The sequence below is a fragment of the Pelodiscus sinensis genome, chromosome 4 (assembly GCF_049634645.1).
Source record: "Pelodiscus sinensis isolate JC-2024 chromosome 4, ASM4963464v1, whole genome shotgun sequence".
In the NCBI taxonomy this organism is placed as follows: Eukaryota; Metazoa; Chordata; order Testudines; family Trionychidae; genus Pelodiscus; species Pelodiscus sinensis.
The window spans coordinates 113,221,924-113,239,291 of record NC_134714.1 but is presented as its reverse complement, the minus strand read 5'-3'; positions in this window follow the sequence as shown (position 1 = coordinate 113,239,291).

Below are 17,368 nucleotides of genomic sequence, written 5' to 3'. Positions count from 1 at the left end.
TGAAATCAATGGTAAAAGTCCCATTGACCTCAGTGGGGCCAGGATTTCAACCATAATTTGCTCACACTCATTTGATAGTGACAAAAAGTTGTTACCACCCGTGATGGCCTGTATGAGATTAGCTGAAGTTCCTTGTCCAGCTCCAGGATTTCAGTCAATACAAGGAAACACTATTCTAGTTAAATTAATAGATTTTAAGGCTAGAAGTGTCCAGTAGATCATCTAGTTTTACGTCCTGTATTACAAAAGCCAAAGAATTGCATCGAGCTAACCCTGTATTGAACTAAATTTGTTTGACAAAGGGCTTGTCTACTTGGGGAAATTTCATGGCATTGCTATAATGGAATTATTATTCTCTTATAATTATATCAGTACAAGTCTCTGTATGGACCTCTTGTGGAATAAAGGTAATTTTGTGTCAAAAGTAATTATTGTGCTTGCATTCTGGCCTAAAAATTACTTTATTCTGCAATATTATTCCATACAGAGACTTGTATTGGAAATAATACAAGTCTGTATTGTGCCAGAAAATTTCTCTGATATTCCCTAAATGGAAATGTAGACTAAACTCTCTCCCCATGACCTCGCAGAATCAGCCCTTCATTGCCTTAACGGTGGTGTATTGTCAGGAGAGTATAAGGAAAGTTATTTTTGCTTTGGCTGTTCATCTGTGTCTAGTCTACATATGAGGGATCTTAGTTTGCTGGCTGCTGAGTTGCACTTTTTTAGCTAGGGCTAAATTCTCAAGAAAAGTGTGAAAGGGAGAAGTTGGGATTTTAAAATATCGTCAGTCATGACCTGTTTCTTGGTGATAATCTCTTTCCTGATAATATTTAGAGCAGAGAGAAAGTTTGCTGAAGCTCTGGACTTGGTGCATTTTTTTAAAAAAACTGGTGTAATGGTAAAGACAGTAGAATTACATCTCTGCAGCACTGTGATAAAAAATTTGTGGAACAAAAGTCTGGCAGTGTGCATTTTCCCTGCACACTTGGCAAGTGTATAATATTTTTAGCATTCAGAAATGCTGCAAGTGATGTTTCTACATTAGTTGGTGGCTTATGTGCAGATATTATGCAAGTGCAGTATTCATAATCACCACAAGGGATCTCTCACAGCCTGGATTTTATATCATGCTGCTGTTTAGATTATAATCTTTAGTCTTAGTTTTGGCTCTCATTTCCAGCTTTGTTATCATGCTCATGGCCAAACCAGAGCTATCGACACCATAGTGATTTGGAATGTCTATATCTGTTCGTGCAGGCAGGTAACTTACTCTGAAATGGAATTGTTTACCTTTAGTGGCATCTGACCTTTCCTTCATTAAAAGAAAGCTACATCTCTTTGACTAGGACAGAGTTCTAAAAGAGAAACATATGAAAGTGCTGAAGGAAGATGACAGAATTTTGGTCCCAATGGAACTGCACTTGACATGAATCTTTGTCAGTGCCAAGTTATTACAGTGATGGGAGATTGAGAAATGAAGAGAAAAGGCTTAGTTTAAGCTGGTTCTATACATGCTAGGAATTGTATTTGAGAGCATCAAATTAGATTCATTTATGTTGTAATTTTGTTGATTTATCTGCAAGGGAGTTACAACAGATTAATGTGGCCCATGTTTTTATGTAAAATTGCAATTTCTATACCTCCTGTCATAAAACCTTTGAAACTAGAACTGGAATAGGACTGTTACAACATTTAATCTAGTTCCCTGCCAATGCATGCTTGTACTCTGTCCCAATCTTTGAAGGTGCTTTAGAAGAATAAATGTATATGTCCCAACTACCAGGATTTTTACCTTTGTCCTTATGAGGACATTACCCCATACAGCTTAATGATGGGAGATTTTTTTTCCTCTGATATTCAGGCTGAATTTCTGCTTTATCCGTTTCATCTCATTACATTCAAGCTCCACACGAGCTCATCTGAAGAAATGGGTTTTGCCCACTAAAGCTCATGATACCCTTAGAGACAAACAAAATTATATGTATAGTATGTCTACACTTGCACCCTATTTTGAAATAGGGATGCAAATGAAGACATTCGAAATTGCAAATGAAGCTGGGATTTAAATATCCTGCGCTTCATTTGCATAATCGTGTTATGGTGCTATTTCGAAATAAAACTCACTGGCTGTGTCTTGACTGGCCACTTTTGCGCAAAAACTTGCCAGCTGTCTACACTGGCCGCTTGATTTTCCGCAAAAGCACTGACGATTTACTGTCCGAAATCAGTGCTTTTTCTGGAAAAGCTTTGACGCTCTCGTTCAGGCAAAAGTCCTTTTTGTGAAAAACTTGTGCAAAAGGGCCAGTGTAGACAGCTAGCTAAGACGGAAAAAAGCGGTTTGAACGCTGGGAGACCCGGTAGGAGCCCCAGACTTCCTGGTAACCCGAGCTCTTAAAGCACACGCAGGCTGCTGAGCGCAAGTGGCAGGAGCATGCCTCAGACCTCTTGCCTGAGGTCTGCCATGGTGCCCCTGCCGTGCCAGCAGCTACATCGCAGCCAGCATGGCAGCTCCGGGTACTCAGCCACCTGCACCCCCAGCGCAGGAGGCCCCCAGGGGCCGCAAACGACTGGCCCCATCCTGGTCTTCGGAGGAGCTGAACAGCCTGCTCGACCTCCGGCAGGAGGAGGAGGCCCTCCACAAGACCCACTCGCGGCGCCGCAATGCGGACATTTTCATCCACATAGCCCAGGTGCTCGCCCAGCAAGGCCATCCAGCCCAGACCCTCGAACAAGTCTGGGCGAAAGTCAAGGAGCTGCGCCTAGGCTATGTGCGGGCCAGTGAGAGCCACAGGGCAGGAGCAGACACCTGCCCCCATTACAACCAGCTCCACGCCATCCTGGGCCAGCCAGCCACGCAAGCCCCAGAGGTGCCTGTGGACAGCAGCTTGCGCCCCCCTCCCCCATCGCCAGGACCACCGAGGCGGGGGAAGGAGACAGCACTGAATCAGAGAATGAGGCCAGCATTGCCACCCAGCAGGTCCCCTCCAGCAGCCCTGACGTCTCCCGCGCATTGTCCGAGGCTGGAGAAGGATCCACCAGTGAGTCTTGCACTTTGCACTCACAGGGGCGGGGGGCGAGAGGGGGGTGGAGCCAGGCACCCGGAGGGGGAAGGGGGAGAGCATGTCACTCAGGCCACATGAGCTGCACACTGTGTAGCATTAGGCAGCATGCAGCACGTGCAACCACGTGCAGCCTGGTGACCGAGCAGCACATGGCCGCGGCAGGCAGCTGCAGGGCACGCCTGGGACTGCGCTGCTCTCACACATTCAGCGGGACCAGGGGGAAGGGTGGATGCCGGCTGGAACCAGCCAGGGACTCAGCCCAGAGCCCGCACCTCCGCAAGGGTGCAGCACAGAGAACAGCACACCGTCCCATGCCTGGCTGTGAGGCACAGCCAGTTGCTCTTGGGTACACCGCAGTGTCACAGCCCTGTGACTGTGGCCCTCACCAAGCCCCTTGCCTGCTCCCGGTGCCTTGGCTGGCTCCCCGAGGGAAGTCCCCACTGCAGCCACACATGTCCCTGGGCTACGTGTGTGAGGGATAGTGGGAGGGAGAAGGGGGGGAAGCACTCGGGCCGCCCTTAGAGATGGGATGGGACCCCACCCCAAGTAACTCTCCTGGTTCCGTCCAGGAGACATCCCACGTGATGGGGATCTGAGAGCCCAGACCACCTCTGCCAGATGTGCTCCCAGGCACTGTGTGTGGATCCATCTCACTCCCTGTCAAACACCAGTGATTAGCCCAAAGCCTCACAGCCTCTACCGGCAGGGAGTTCCACAGGTTAACGCAACACAAGCACCCTCCCACCCTCCACGGGGCCAGGACACAGACCGATGGTTACAATACATGGAGGAGGACCCTACTCCAGGGGCGGTCCTCCTTGCAAACATACAACACGGGGGGCAGGTGGGGAACCGAGTGGGCCCAAGCCACACTTCCGTGGGGTCACCTGGCTTCAGGGGTGGAGGGCATGAGGTGTGGGGACAGTGGACGGCCTACCTGACTGACCCATCCTTTCTTCTCTTCCCTGCAGCAGGACCAAGCACAAGCCGGGGACCCTCCAGTCTGGCAGCAGCGGCACCCCCAGCTGCCCAACCACACAGGCACAGGCTCCGCCACTGGGACCAGCTCCTTTGCCGGCATGTGCAGGCCGTCGAGCGCATCGAGGCTTCGATTCGCCAGCACGTCGACGGGGAGCTGCAGTGGCGCCAGGAGGCCTGGGGCGCCTTCCAGGCCCAGTGCACGCGCATGGCTGACTCCATTGCCACCCTCACTGCCCACATAGCCCATGCCATTCACTATGGCATGGCCTTACCCCATGCCCCCACCATCCCTCCCCTAGCACTGCCCCCTCCTGCCCCTGCAATGCCCCCTCCTGCAATGCCCCCTCCAGCCACCCCTAGAATGCCCCCTCCTGCCCACCTCCCCGTGCGGCCTGCCCCGCATGTCCAGGTCCGCCCCTGCAGGAGCGCTCGCAGGGGCCACCCCTCCCAGGAGTAGCTCCTCCCCCTCCCCCTTGTAAATAAAAACATACATTTTTCAGTTGAAAACAAAACTATGTTGGTTAATTATATTACTCGAGGTAACTGTAATAAATGATTTGAGATGCCAATTAGCCAACTAAATTTAAGAGGATTACAAAATGCGGACACCAAATTCTGTATCTATCACCTGTCATTCCTTTAAGTGGTCATTGGTTTGTGGCGCATAAATAAATACTGACACTTTTAAGTAAAATTTAACCACAACTATATTAACATATATAACAAACAAGCACGAAAGGTTAAAAGATGCACACAAAATAATATGTAACATAGTCTAGACGCAGGGGATGATTGTAGTGTTGCTGGTAACCTCAATCCTTTGGTTCTTCCGGCCTCGGGAGAGGAACAGCCAGGAGATCCCTCAAAGATGACAGGAATCGGGTACGCTGACTCGAGCCTTCCACACGAACCACGAATCCTCTTCCTGTTCTTCGGGACAGCACGGACAGGCTAAACTAAAAAGAAAAACCCTAGCTACGTCCGACGCACCCGACGAACATTCACGATGATGGCCGATGTGCTTGGAACCGATGCTTTACAATTGGGGGGAGGTAAGGGGAGGGGAGGGAGTTGTATGGGGAGACCGAGGCGACCCTACTATGGGGCTTGTGCGAACATGTCCGTCAGGGCCTCTCAGATGCGCACCCCATCCTGGTGTGCCTGGCGGATGGCAGCTGTGTGGGGTGGGGCTGTTCAAACATCTGTGCCTTGGCTGCCATCCATGCAGGGAGGAAGGCCTCCCCACTCTGCTCCACAACGTTGTGGAGCACGCAGAACGCGACCAGTACCTCCGTTGCATTCCGCTCACCCATCTTGAGACAGGAGAGCAAACAACGGAAGCGGGCTTTTAAGCGGCTGAAGGCGAGCTCCACCGGATTTTGGGCCCGGTAGAGGTGGTCATTGAACCGGGCCCGGTTCTGGTCCAGCTGCCCCGTGTCGGGCTGCATTAGCCAGGGCAGCAGGGGGTAGGCCGCGTCCCCCATGACGCAGATAGGCACAGGCACATCCCCGACAGTCAACTCCCGCCAGGGGAAGTAGGTGCCCACCTCCAGCCTGCGAAACAGTCCGCAGTTGCAGAGGATGTGGGCGTTATGTGCCGTGCCGGACCAGCCCGCAGAGACATCCAGGAAGCGGCCCCGGTGATCCACGAGGGCCTGGAGAACAAAAGAGCAGTACCCCTTCCTGTTCGTGAAATGGGCCGCTCGATGCTCCGGGGCCTGGACGAGGATGTGGGTTGCGTCCAGGGCTCCCCCACAGTTGGGGAACCTGAGGGCAGCGAAGCTGGCCAGCGTAGCGTCCACATTGCGCAGGCGGATCACTCTCGGGAGCAGGACATCATTGGTGGCATGGACGAACTGCAGAAGTGTGCAGAGAAACACAAGGGAACACATCAGATAAGGCAGGGATGAATGTGCGCTCCCTTGGGGGCCCCCCCCCGTGATTCCCTCTGTCCTTGCACACGCACACGCACACCAGGGCCCCCTCTCCCCACCAGCAGGCCTGTGCAAGGGAGGGACGGCCCAAACCCCTGGGTGACCCAGCCTGGAGTCTTGGCTGCCCCTGGGCATGGAGTGCAGCACTCTCCCTCCCACCCCACTCCCCCTGGGACTTACCTCCATGACGATCACACCGACGGTGGATCTTCCCACCCCGAATTGCTGTGCCACCGAGCGGTAGCTGTCCGGGGTGACCAGCTTCCATAGTGCGATGGCGACCCTCTTGTTCATGGGAATGGGTGCCCGCAGCCGGGTGGTGACTCTCTGCAGCGTGGAGGTGAGCCAGGCGCACAGCTCCAGGAACGTCCGCTTTCGCATGCGGAAATTCCGGAGCCATTGCTGGTCGGCCCATTGCCCAAGGACCAGCCGGTCCCACCAGTCTGTACTGGTGTCCAGTCTCCAGACTGGCCTCTCCTTTTGCTCTCTTCAAAATGGTTCCGGACTTCTGCTTTTGCGCAAAAGCACGCTGCCAATCTAGACGCGCTTTTGCGCAAAAGCGCATCGTTCTAACGATAACTCCAGGACCAATCTAGACGCTCTTTTGCGGAAATACTTTTAACGGAAAATCATGCCAGTCTAGATGTAGCCACTGTGTAGATGTGTTATTTCAAGAGAAAACCCTTCTCTCGAAATAACCCTTATTCCTCATAAAATGAGGTTTAACAGTTATTTCAAGAGAAGGATTTTCTCTCAAAATAATTTGTCTACACAGTGCGTGTTATTTAGAAATAGCGCCATAACGCAATTATGCAAATGAAGCACAGGATATTTAAATCCCGGCTTCATTTGCAATTTCGAATGTCTTCATTTGCATCCCTATTTCGAAATAGGGTGCAAGTGTAGACATACCCTAAGATTTCTAGGACTACTTATTATCTCATTACATTTTTAGTTTATACTCTCACTTCCCATAATTTCCCCCTCTTTTATGATTATATATTTCTCATACATGTTGTTCAGTTTGTTCTGCTTTAAATCATTCTTCATAAGGCAAGCAGCCTGCATCAGTTGACAGTAGGATAAAAGATACCCGATGCAGGATATGTTAACATTCTGTAAGAATGGTTGGTTGGGTTAGCAATCGGAAAGACTACTGTTTTATTTCTCTCTTTTTTTTAAAAAAAAAGTTGTTTTTTTTGCTTTGTTGTCTTGGATATTATCTGAAAGAAACTAAAATAATCACTTTTTCTTCCAAACTTTTTGATCACATATACATTCATGCCACATACACAGATTTAAAAAGCTATATTATACCAAAGTTTAATGCAGAATGATTATTCAGGGCTAATATTTGTCTAAGTCTTGAAGTCCTTAGATTCTATTCAGTCCTTACTGATCCTACTGACTTCAAGAAACATTTTGTCTGAGTTGTGGCTGTAAGTCTGTGTCTAGACTACATGCCTCTGTCGTCAGAGGCATGTAGATTAGACACATAGGCAAAGTCAAATGAAGCCGCGATTTAAATGATCACGGCTTCATTTAAATTTACATGGCTGCCGCGCTGAGCCGACAAACAGCTGATCGTCTGTTTGTCTGCTCAGCGCACTAGTCTGGACGCTCCTCTGCCGACATCAAAGCCCTTTGTCGGCAGCCCCGTTATTCCTCATGGGATGAGGTTTACCGGGGCTGCCGACAAAGGGCTTTGATGTTGGCAGGGGAGCGTCCAGACTAGCGCGCTGAGCGGACAAACAGCCGATCAGCTGTTGTCAGCTCAGCGCGGCAGCCATGTAAATTTAAATGAAGCCGTGATCATTTAAATCGCGGCTTCATTTGACTTTGCCAAAACAACAAATCTACATGGCTCCGTCGACGGAGCCATGTAGTTTAGACGTACCCTAAGAGTAGAGTATACATACATTATACGAATGTAATATCTATGCTGTATGGTCAAAAGGAGGGAAACACCTTTGGAATTAATATACTGTTCTACAATGTATTTTTCTTATTAAATCTCTTCAGCTGAACTGTATCAGTGATTATTTTAATAACTAGCTAAAATGTGTACAGAACATTATATGGAACAAGGTTCTGTTGCTAAATTAGGGTACGTCTAGACAATAGCTGCCCTCGCGTCTTTTAAACGCCCCTGTTATTTTGAAATATTTTTTTAAAATAGCAGGCTCCCTATTTCGGCATTTTTGTAACCCTTGTTCCATGTGGGCTCAGGGATGTGTCGTAATAGTGCATTTATTTCAAAATTTGGTGTTGTGTAGATGCACCAAATTTTGAAATAAGCTATTTTGAAATACAATCAAAATAAGATACGCAATTTGTGTAGCGCAAATTGCGTATCTTCTTTCAAGTTTAGGGTGCTGTGTAGATGCACCCTTAGACTCTTAAGGGTATTATTTAATGCTCATTGCTGGCCTAACTCTGCTCCTGTTGAAATCAAATTCTCAGTATTGTCAATGGGAGTAGAGTTATGACAGCACTGAGTAGAGTACTTGGAAAATCCTACTATTTAGCTATTTCAGTGGTTTTTAACTTTTTTTTGTTTGCGAACCCCTAAAAGTGTCAAATGGTGATGCAGACTCTTTTGGAAATCTTACACATAGTCTGCAGACCTCAGGGGTCCATGGACCACAGGCTGAGAACCACTGAGCTATATCAGTGACATTACTGCAGTTAGCAAATTAAAGATATGAAATGTATTTCTTCACCATATTTTCATTAAATAGTTTCCTGTAGATACTGTATTGGGCAAGATGTCTTGGCATCAATAATGGTCTCTCTCTTTTTCCTTCCCAAAGAGTTTGAATATTTCTTTATAGTTTTTGTTCCTGTGTTTTTGTTCTGACCAGAAGAGACCTTTTGAAGTCTAGTGTACCTGATCTAATAACTATTCCATCATGGTTTCATGCAATTTCTTAAATTTTTATTAGAGCACAAACAGTACTAGAACAGCCTTAGGTTCTCAAATTACATTGTTGCACATCAGTCATACCAGGTAGCATAACCACAGCTGTTAGAGTAGATTTGGTAATAAGAAAATATTCTTTATTTTTCTTCCCTCTCAGAGTGGAAGCATTATTTTCTGATTTACCACTACTTTTTTTTCTTCCATGCTATATAATGAGTAGAAATAACAAGCAGCAGAAATTTAAGAGTGGCAAACTAAAAAACAAATGTGTTCTTGCAGAGTATCTAGTGTGAAGGAAATTAATGGAAAATGACTGCACCATCTGAAGTTCATTGATGCTTTCTACTAACAGCAATGAGAACTGGACCCAGCCTTTAGGATGGGAAACAGAAAAGTACACTGTGCAAGAACTTAATTTTACATGAACTGGATTCACCAGGGGAGGACAACAGTAAGATAAAATCAAAATGAGAGAAAAGGTGAGGAAACACGAGAGAGGTAGAATAGCTAAAATAAGCAGGAAAAGAAGAGGGAATGGAGAAAGAAGAAAGGAATTGTGAGTAGTTTAGAAGAGAGAAATTTCTAACAAACCTGATGAAGAAAAAAAGGGTTAAATAGTAAAATGGGACATTAATAAATCTAGGCTGCTTTCAGTGCCGCACTGTATTTCTCCTAACCATGAGATTAATCTTAGTTTCCATATTGAAAAGTGAATGCGCTTTGCAACCTTTGGAGAACATATGAAGAAGTTCGGCGAGACTGGATAAGGTGGGAATAAACATTGCTGCAGATCAGAATGAACAGGGACACAAGGATCTGATATCCATGACGATCTTCATTTGCAAAACAGTGCATTGCTGGCTTTTTGCTGGCTCCTAAAATGAATGGGAAGCCAATGGAGTTGTTTAAGGATGATGGTATAATGCTATTTCAATATGTGTGGGCAGCATCGTGCAGAGGATCGTGGAGTTGAGGTCAGGGACCTGGGTTTTGTAGGGTTGATACTGAGTGTCATTTTGCAGTGCTATTGGCTTAGTAATGTACATTTCAGTGTGCTGTAGAGTTTTATGACTAGACAAACATCCAATGAAATGCTATCACATGATTTTCAATGTTTGCTATTTTTATTTCTTATGAATGAAATAATTCTAAGGCTGCAGCATCACTCGCTGAGTTGACCCCAAGATATTTTAATAATTGTCTAAATGTTTTTGAAGTCGATCTAGAAACCCAGTCAACTAGCATATTCAGTTCCTGTTAGAATCAAAACCCAAGGCCCTGATCTAAAGGCTATTGGAATCAATAGTTGTTTTTTCTCCTTGATCTCAGTTTGGAGGCTGAAGGTGCAGAATAATCTGATTGACTTCCAGCAGGCTAATGTACATAACAATAAACCACAGTGGTGTTGAGAGTCCCCTGCTTTATTTTGTGTTTTGAATCTATTTAAACATTTTCCCTTCAAAGCCATTTCAAAGGAAACCCTAGCGAGCAAATGTATCTCCATACTCTTCTGTCTTGCAGTGATAGCATGTATGTTGCGTTCTAGCTTATGCAGCCTTTTAATTGTGTACTCAAGTTGATTCAATATTATTTTTGTTGCTATGCAGAGCATTTTTGGTGACCACCTATTTAAAGAAGAAGTTGTAACTTTAAGGGACCATCTGTTAACCCTCCTTAGAGAGCAAATGCTTTCGTCAATTACTCTAATGAAATCACAAAAATCATTTCCTGGTATCCAGTACTACCACAGTTCTCCTATCTTCTGTCAATAGAGGATATTGAAACACACAGGAAAGTGCACATACACTTTTATCCAGCTCTACAATATAGCCACAATGTTATATTTTAGTATTAAAGATCTTAAATAAACTGTGACGTCAAACTTTTGGCAATTATAAAAGGTGGTTGATTAAAAATCTTCTGTATTGCACAAACTCTGCTTTATTTAACATCATGGAATTGGTTAGTAAATTAATCATTTGGCTAAATGTTTCCTAATGAGTAGTCTTGTTTGAATGGGCACAGGATGAGGAAGGAGGGTTAGGAAAAAGAACCCTGGAAATGGCTGTATCTGAAGTCCCTCTTCTGCCTTGAGCAGGTCTTTCCTGATTGGTTAGGATCCTGATTTCATAGCCTGAGGATGTAGAAAGGAAACAGTAAATTAGACTGGGACAGATCAATCCTATATGAAAAAGATAATCTGCCAAATGATTAGATAAAATGTTTGAGGAAGGTAATAAAATTAGGTGACTGTTGTGTATGTTGTGTGTGAGTGTGTAAGTATGCACGCACATACACGGTCTCGATAGTGAGAGAGATTAAAAAATGTGACTAGTGGGAATAAAGGAAAAACTAGCAAAAAGGAGACATGGAGACAAAATTGCATATAAGCTATTAATAATGAGGATACAATTGAAGCCTGCCTGGAGCTGTGATGCCTTGGATGTTGAATGTGTCAGGTACTTTCCATGGGATAGTTCAAAGCATGGGTGAAGGGAAGATTTATCCTTTTGTTGTTACCCCTCAAAAGGAAGAAAGATGGATTTGGAAGATAATGGCACCATGTCACTCAACATGTAGACTAAAGATGCATGAGTCAGCTACTTAGAGGATTAATATACAATATATTAAAGGCCACCTGATCATGAGAATGAAAGATTACTAGCAGGGATAGTTGGGTACAGTCTGGATAGGCAAGCTTTTCCACACAGCTCAGACAGCATATTTTAGCCCTGACCTGCATCATCCCTGCCATTCCTGCCTAGATCCTCTCTTGATCACACTGACAAACATGCCAGTTGGTGAAATGGTTTTACAATGTAGACAAATGACTAGGATAACCCAATATAATTCACTTCAATAGACATCTGCATGGTATTTGAACTTCTTGTAGTTTTCCAAAGATGGAAGTATAGCAAAAAAGGGATTAGAATGGTGACTTTTAATAGGTTTTCCTTCATGATTTGGGTGCATATTTTGGGTAAAATTCTGCTAGTGTACATCCCCGTAATGAATGCAGTGCATACATCAGGAGAGAATTTGGCCCTTTTAGTGTCTCATAATGCAAACCTTTGCAAAACTGTATTCCAGGACTGTCAATGGCAGTCTGTTCCAGAGGTGCTCTTCATTTTACACCATAGTGGTGATGTCATGGTGTCCTGACTACTACTTTAGCTCTGGAAGCAATTTTGCAGTATTTGCATATGATCACTTGTGGGTAATTGGCCGGCAGAGGGAAGAGGGATTCTTTGCTTTCTTTTGGCCAAATTCATCTCTGCCTAGACATACACCCATGAACATCAGTGGGTTCTCAGTCTGGGAAAGTGTGGCGTGGTTTTGTGGCTGCCCCAGTTGTGTGTTATAGTAGCTGTGACAGACTGGGCCAGGTCTGGGCACTGCTGAGGGCATCAGCTCAGGGCAAATTGCTCAAAACCAGGACTCAACTGAAGACCTTTCCTAAAATCGGCCACAAACCAGTCACACAGAGTGCTTCAGCTGCCAAGTTGGCCAGCAGGATGCCTCACAAGCAAAACCCCTCAAACATCCCAGCTCTCCCTGTGCCACAATCAGCCCCGGGCCTTACACACAGGTGAGAGGTTATAAAACCTGATCTCACCAACTCCAAACAGATCTTCCTGGTCCCAAAGAACTACCCACAGTCCCCAGTCAATTTACCCTTTAGATTTTACCCACAAGAACATGCTGGGCCAATCTTTTAGAATCTAAAATCTAAAGGTTTATTAATAAAAGAAAAAGAAAGATTGAGAGTAAGCTTGTGATTGTTAGGGAGAATACATTACATACATCAATCACCAAGTTCTTGAGGTAGGCTCTTAGCAGAGATGTTACAAACTGCTAGCTTAGAAGTCTCTGGTGTACCTCTTGGGATGGGTCAGTAATCCTTCCCAGATCTCTGTCCCTAGCAAGACTGCATCTGGAATCAGTAGCAAGATTGAAGACCAGATGGAGACGGCCTCATGGGTTTTTTATATTCCTCGTGTCTCCCAAACTGGAGCTGGTCACATGATCAAGTGCTTTATCTTTGTTTCCCAGGCCAGTAGCCATGAGGCACTGGCCAGTCTGCAGGCTTCCAGACGTGTTCCTCAGGTGTATATTGGCCAGTCCTGAGACCCATTGTCCATGGAGCATTGCTAGTTAGCACAACTATTCACTGAACCATTCTTCCTCACAACAGGCAGTCCAGGCCCATTGCTCCCTCCCAGACAGAGAACATTTACAGTACAAGAACAGAGCCCATGTCCATACTTTCACATACAAAAATCATACAAGTACATGAGTAGCATACAGAGAATCAGTAGAGCATAAGCTTTCATTTGACACCGCACATGGCCTACTTTGTACAGAATTTGGGGCAAATGCCAGCAGTGGGCACAACAGTGATCTGTCTGCTCACTTTACAATCCAATAACGTGACAGTAGCCCCTTTGGATCAGTGTATGCATTGTGTACTATGCAGCAGATGGTCCCAGCTCCATGGGAAGCACCTGATAGGGTTGCCAGGTGTCCAGTTTCAAACTGGACAGTCCAGTATTTGAGCTTTCTGTCTGTGAAAGAAATTGAGAAAATATAAGTGTCCGGTATTTTCTAAATAAGATGTAATGTAGATTGTGATGTAATGTCAAGTGTATCTGGTATTTTTGTTGAAACCATCTGGCAACCCTAGCACCTGATCCCAGATAAGGCATGACCCCTTGAAGTGCAAGGAATGGAATTGTCTTGTGGGAAACCATTACAGCGCTACCCTGTGGATATCGATTTCTGAATCAGAAAATATCTTTGTAATATTGATAGATCATTCTTTAAACGATAGAATATTGGCTAAACCCACAGCACAAAGTGCCACAGAACTACTTTGAAGGAACGTCTCAGACACTTCATAGCACAATGCTGACTGCCCTTGAGGGAAATTAATAGTGTTCATAATCTAATTAGCCAGGTTGCTCTGGATCCAGCGTTTACGCAGACTTGAAAGAAGTGAAGTTAATTAAAATTAAACAAAGCTCTTTCCTCCCCTCGTGGTCCAATCTCTTTGCTGCTTCTCCAAGATGACAAAAAGGCTATTAATAAGGGAGCAGTGCTTTTTGTTGCCCTGTCACAGAAGAATAATGAGAAGTACATTGTGTCCAGGTGCAGTGTAGTCATAGAACCAGAGAAAAAGGTCATGGGGGTATTTAAAACGAACTTATTACATTTCAATCTCCATGCGCAAACATTGTAAAATGACCAAACTGTCATAAGCTCAGTATGACACATTTATTGGGTAACCAAGATCGCTGTAAGGAAAGGGTGGGAGCTAGAGAGGAAGAGGCTCTGTTACAGAAGGGGAAGGCAATAGACCTGCGGTCTGTTCCTGGCACTCCCAATGACTGTGTGCAACCGTCAACAAATCAGTGAATGTATCTGGACCTCAGTTTCCCCATTTGTAAAATGAGGTAAACAATATTTAAAGGAGAGTTTCCAGACTTATTTCATGAATACAGAGCCCTTTGAGATCCTCCAGTGACAGGCACTAGAAAAGTATTTATTTGTTTATCAATTGTATTTACTGATCTCTCCTTCCAGAAGTCTTCTAGAAGATTTGGCATCAGGCCCTTATCCCTGGGATTAGTACCTGGTAGGAACTGGTTGAAACCTGAGCCTGACCACATTCAGAAACTGTGGTAAAAAGTATTCCTTTGGCCTGCTATTTTGATAACTGTTGGCTGTGTTTCTCCTGTTATGTCAAGGGGAAGGGCGATTGGAAGTGGGTCCCAATGGCAAGGTTTTCCAGCTCTCTCTCTCCCAGTAACTGAAAGGATTTCTTTAAAATATACGTGTGTGTGTGTGTGTGTGTGTGTGTGTGTGTGTGTGTGTGTGTGTGTGTGTGTGTGTGTGTGTGTGTGTGTTTTAAAAAATGAAGGAATCTTAAGGCTGGAGGTGGGGGAGGGAGGAGGGAGGCTTACCAGGGCTGCTCATGGTGGCGAGCGTGGTGCTGCTCCAGTGGCAACTCCTCTCAGGGAGCCAGGGCAGCGTTCCCCGGCCAGCAGGCCCCCTCCAGCTACCCACCCCCATGGCCTATAGGCTGTCTGGGGATGAGCAATGCTCCAGGGATTGCCCCCTCCTGCAGTGATCTCCGTCCCCCCCGTGGTCTGTGGGCTGTCTGGAGGTCAAGGCTCTGGGGATACCCCCCTTCCATCTCCCCCTCCCACACCACACACAGCTAGTAGGCTGTCTGGGAGGTGTGAGGCTCCAAGGGCTACTCCCGGCCTCCAGAGGCTCCCCCAGCCTGCAGGCTGCTAGGGGGAGGAGTGAGGTTCCAGGGGCTTCCTCTCCCTCTAGCTGCCCTTCCTCTCCAGCAGCCCTCCTTCAACCTGCAGCGAATCTGGGGGAGGGGCCAGGCTCTGGCGACTCTTTCTCCTTCCAGCACCTCCCCCCGCCCACAGCCTGCAGGCTCTCCACTGGTGGGACAGGCTTCAAGTTTGGGGTAGGCAGGGGGGCTCCTTCTTACCAGTGTGCTGGAAGCCCCAGCCCTTCTGGACACTCCCTTTATGCTGCAGCTGCCCCCAGGGGCCACTCTCAGTATCACGTCCCTCTGCTCTGCGCCTCTCCCTTTCACATTCCTCCTCTCTTTGCCCCCTCCCTTTCCATGTTATGGGAAATAGTCCCATTCCCAGCACTTCCCATTTTCCAGGCACAACCAAATCCTGACCTTGGTTTGAGCTGGGGTAAGAGGGAAGCTGCATTCCCAGTTTGGTGGTCCTAGCTCTTACGGTTTAGGAGGAGTTCTTGAACAAACGGACAGACACACGCACAGACAGACACACACTAAAACATATTTTATATATATCAAATATGCATCTTATGCCTGGGAAAATGTTTTCTTTAAACTGCGCCCAGGTCAGCACAGTGGCTGTCAGAAAATCATCTGCCCACTCAATGTGAGAGTGTCTACATTGATGACCTGCAATAGTTTCTTAACACTGTTTGTTTTCCACGTGCAAAATGAACATGGGTGCCAATGACTCTAAATATATGCACACAAATGCCATTTATGCTACAAAATGATAGGTACAAATTCTGTGGCAGCACTGGGGTGTTGTTACTAGTCTTTTCCATAATGCTATTTCCCATCGTAACTCCTGCCACTGAATCGGATGGATGGGATTCACTATTTGCTCAACCCCCCTACCTTGTTTGAAAGCATCTTCATAAAACTATATGTGGGTTTGAACCCTAGAATTCAGTCCCTGGCTTTCCCAGATACTGAGTCTATTTCTATAAAACGTGGCAGTAAAACTCAAAACAGGATGAAAACTGGATCTCAAACTCCTCAGAAATTCAGTTGTATGTACAGGAAACCCCATAAAATTTGGTACCTGTGCATCACAAGACTCCTTAGTGCATCATTCACCAGTTGATACTAGTTGGGGGTCTGACTCATTTTGTTTTGCTGGCTTTGTGCTAATTGGCTTTTTTGATAATGTTATAAAGTATTTCTCTGAAATGAAATTTTGCAGAAGCTTTAAGTGAAAGCAGAGGCCCTTAATCGGACAGCTGGAGCTCATCAGCAGTTCCTTTAAGTAAGACTTTCTTTGATGCAGCCTAATGACGTTTACCTAATTACAAAGTTGGTCTAATGCTAATGGTAAGGTAAAATGTAATGAGCGAAAAAGAAAGGAGGTTCAAATACAGCATGGTCTGTCATGAGAATGGTGCCAGATGGCAGGTTTTGCTAATCTTGGTCATGAAGGTTTGTGTTAAAACTCCCAGCTTGGCCATTTTAGGGTCTGTTTTCCCGCCAGCATGCTGTGGCTATGCGGAAAGTCCCTTGCTGCATATCAGTGGGTGGATGATTTTCTTACAGCAGAAAATGGTATTGATTCAGTTTACCTAATTCATACTGAGCCAATGCTCCAACCCAGTGTGAGGGAGCAGTGTGCTGTGGGAGGGACTGAGGCCAGTAGCACAAAACAGACTTAAACTAGTCTATGTAGACAGCTGAGGATTCCCCTTGCATGGTGGTGCCACAGAGATGAGGGGATTTTTGAGGGGAAAGTCTGAGTTTTTGAGTATAGTTGTCCAAGCTCATTTTACTTTGGATCTCCCATGGCACCTACACAGTGGACAATTTCACAACATTCTCTGCTATAGAACAGTGTATGATTTACAAAGATGAACGGTGAATAGAAAAGACTTTTTTAATAGGCAACCTATTGTAAAGTAGCTGTATTTTAAGCAACCTATTGTAAAGTAGCTCCAACTCTGATCTTTAAAGACCCAGCACTCGATTTTCTTACTAGTTCCGTAGTCTGACAGGTTTCACTCTATTTACATCACACAGACATATCATACTCAGGCTTTCTGTTTTCTAAATGTGGCCATCTGGAAAACTGACATGGCACCTGACTGATTATGAATCAGGACGATTCATGTGTGTGTGTGGGAGGGGGAGGTGTGTTTGTGTG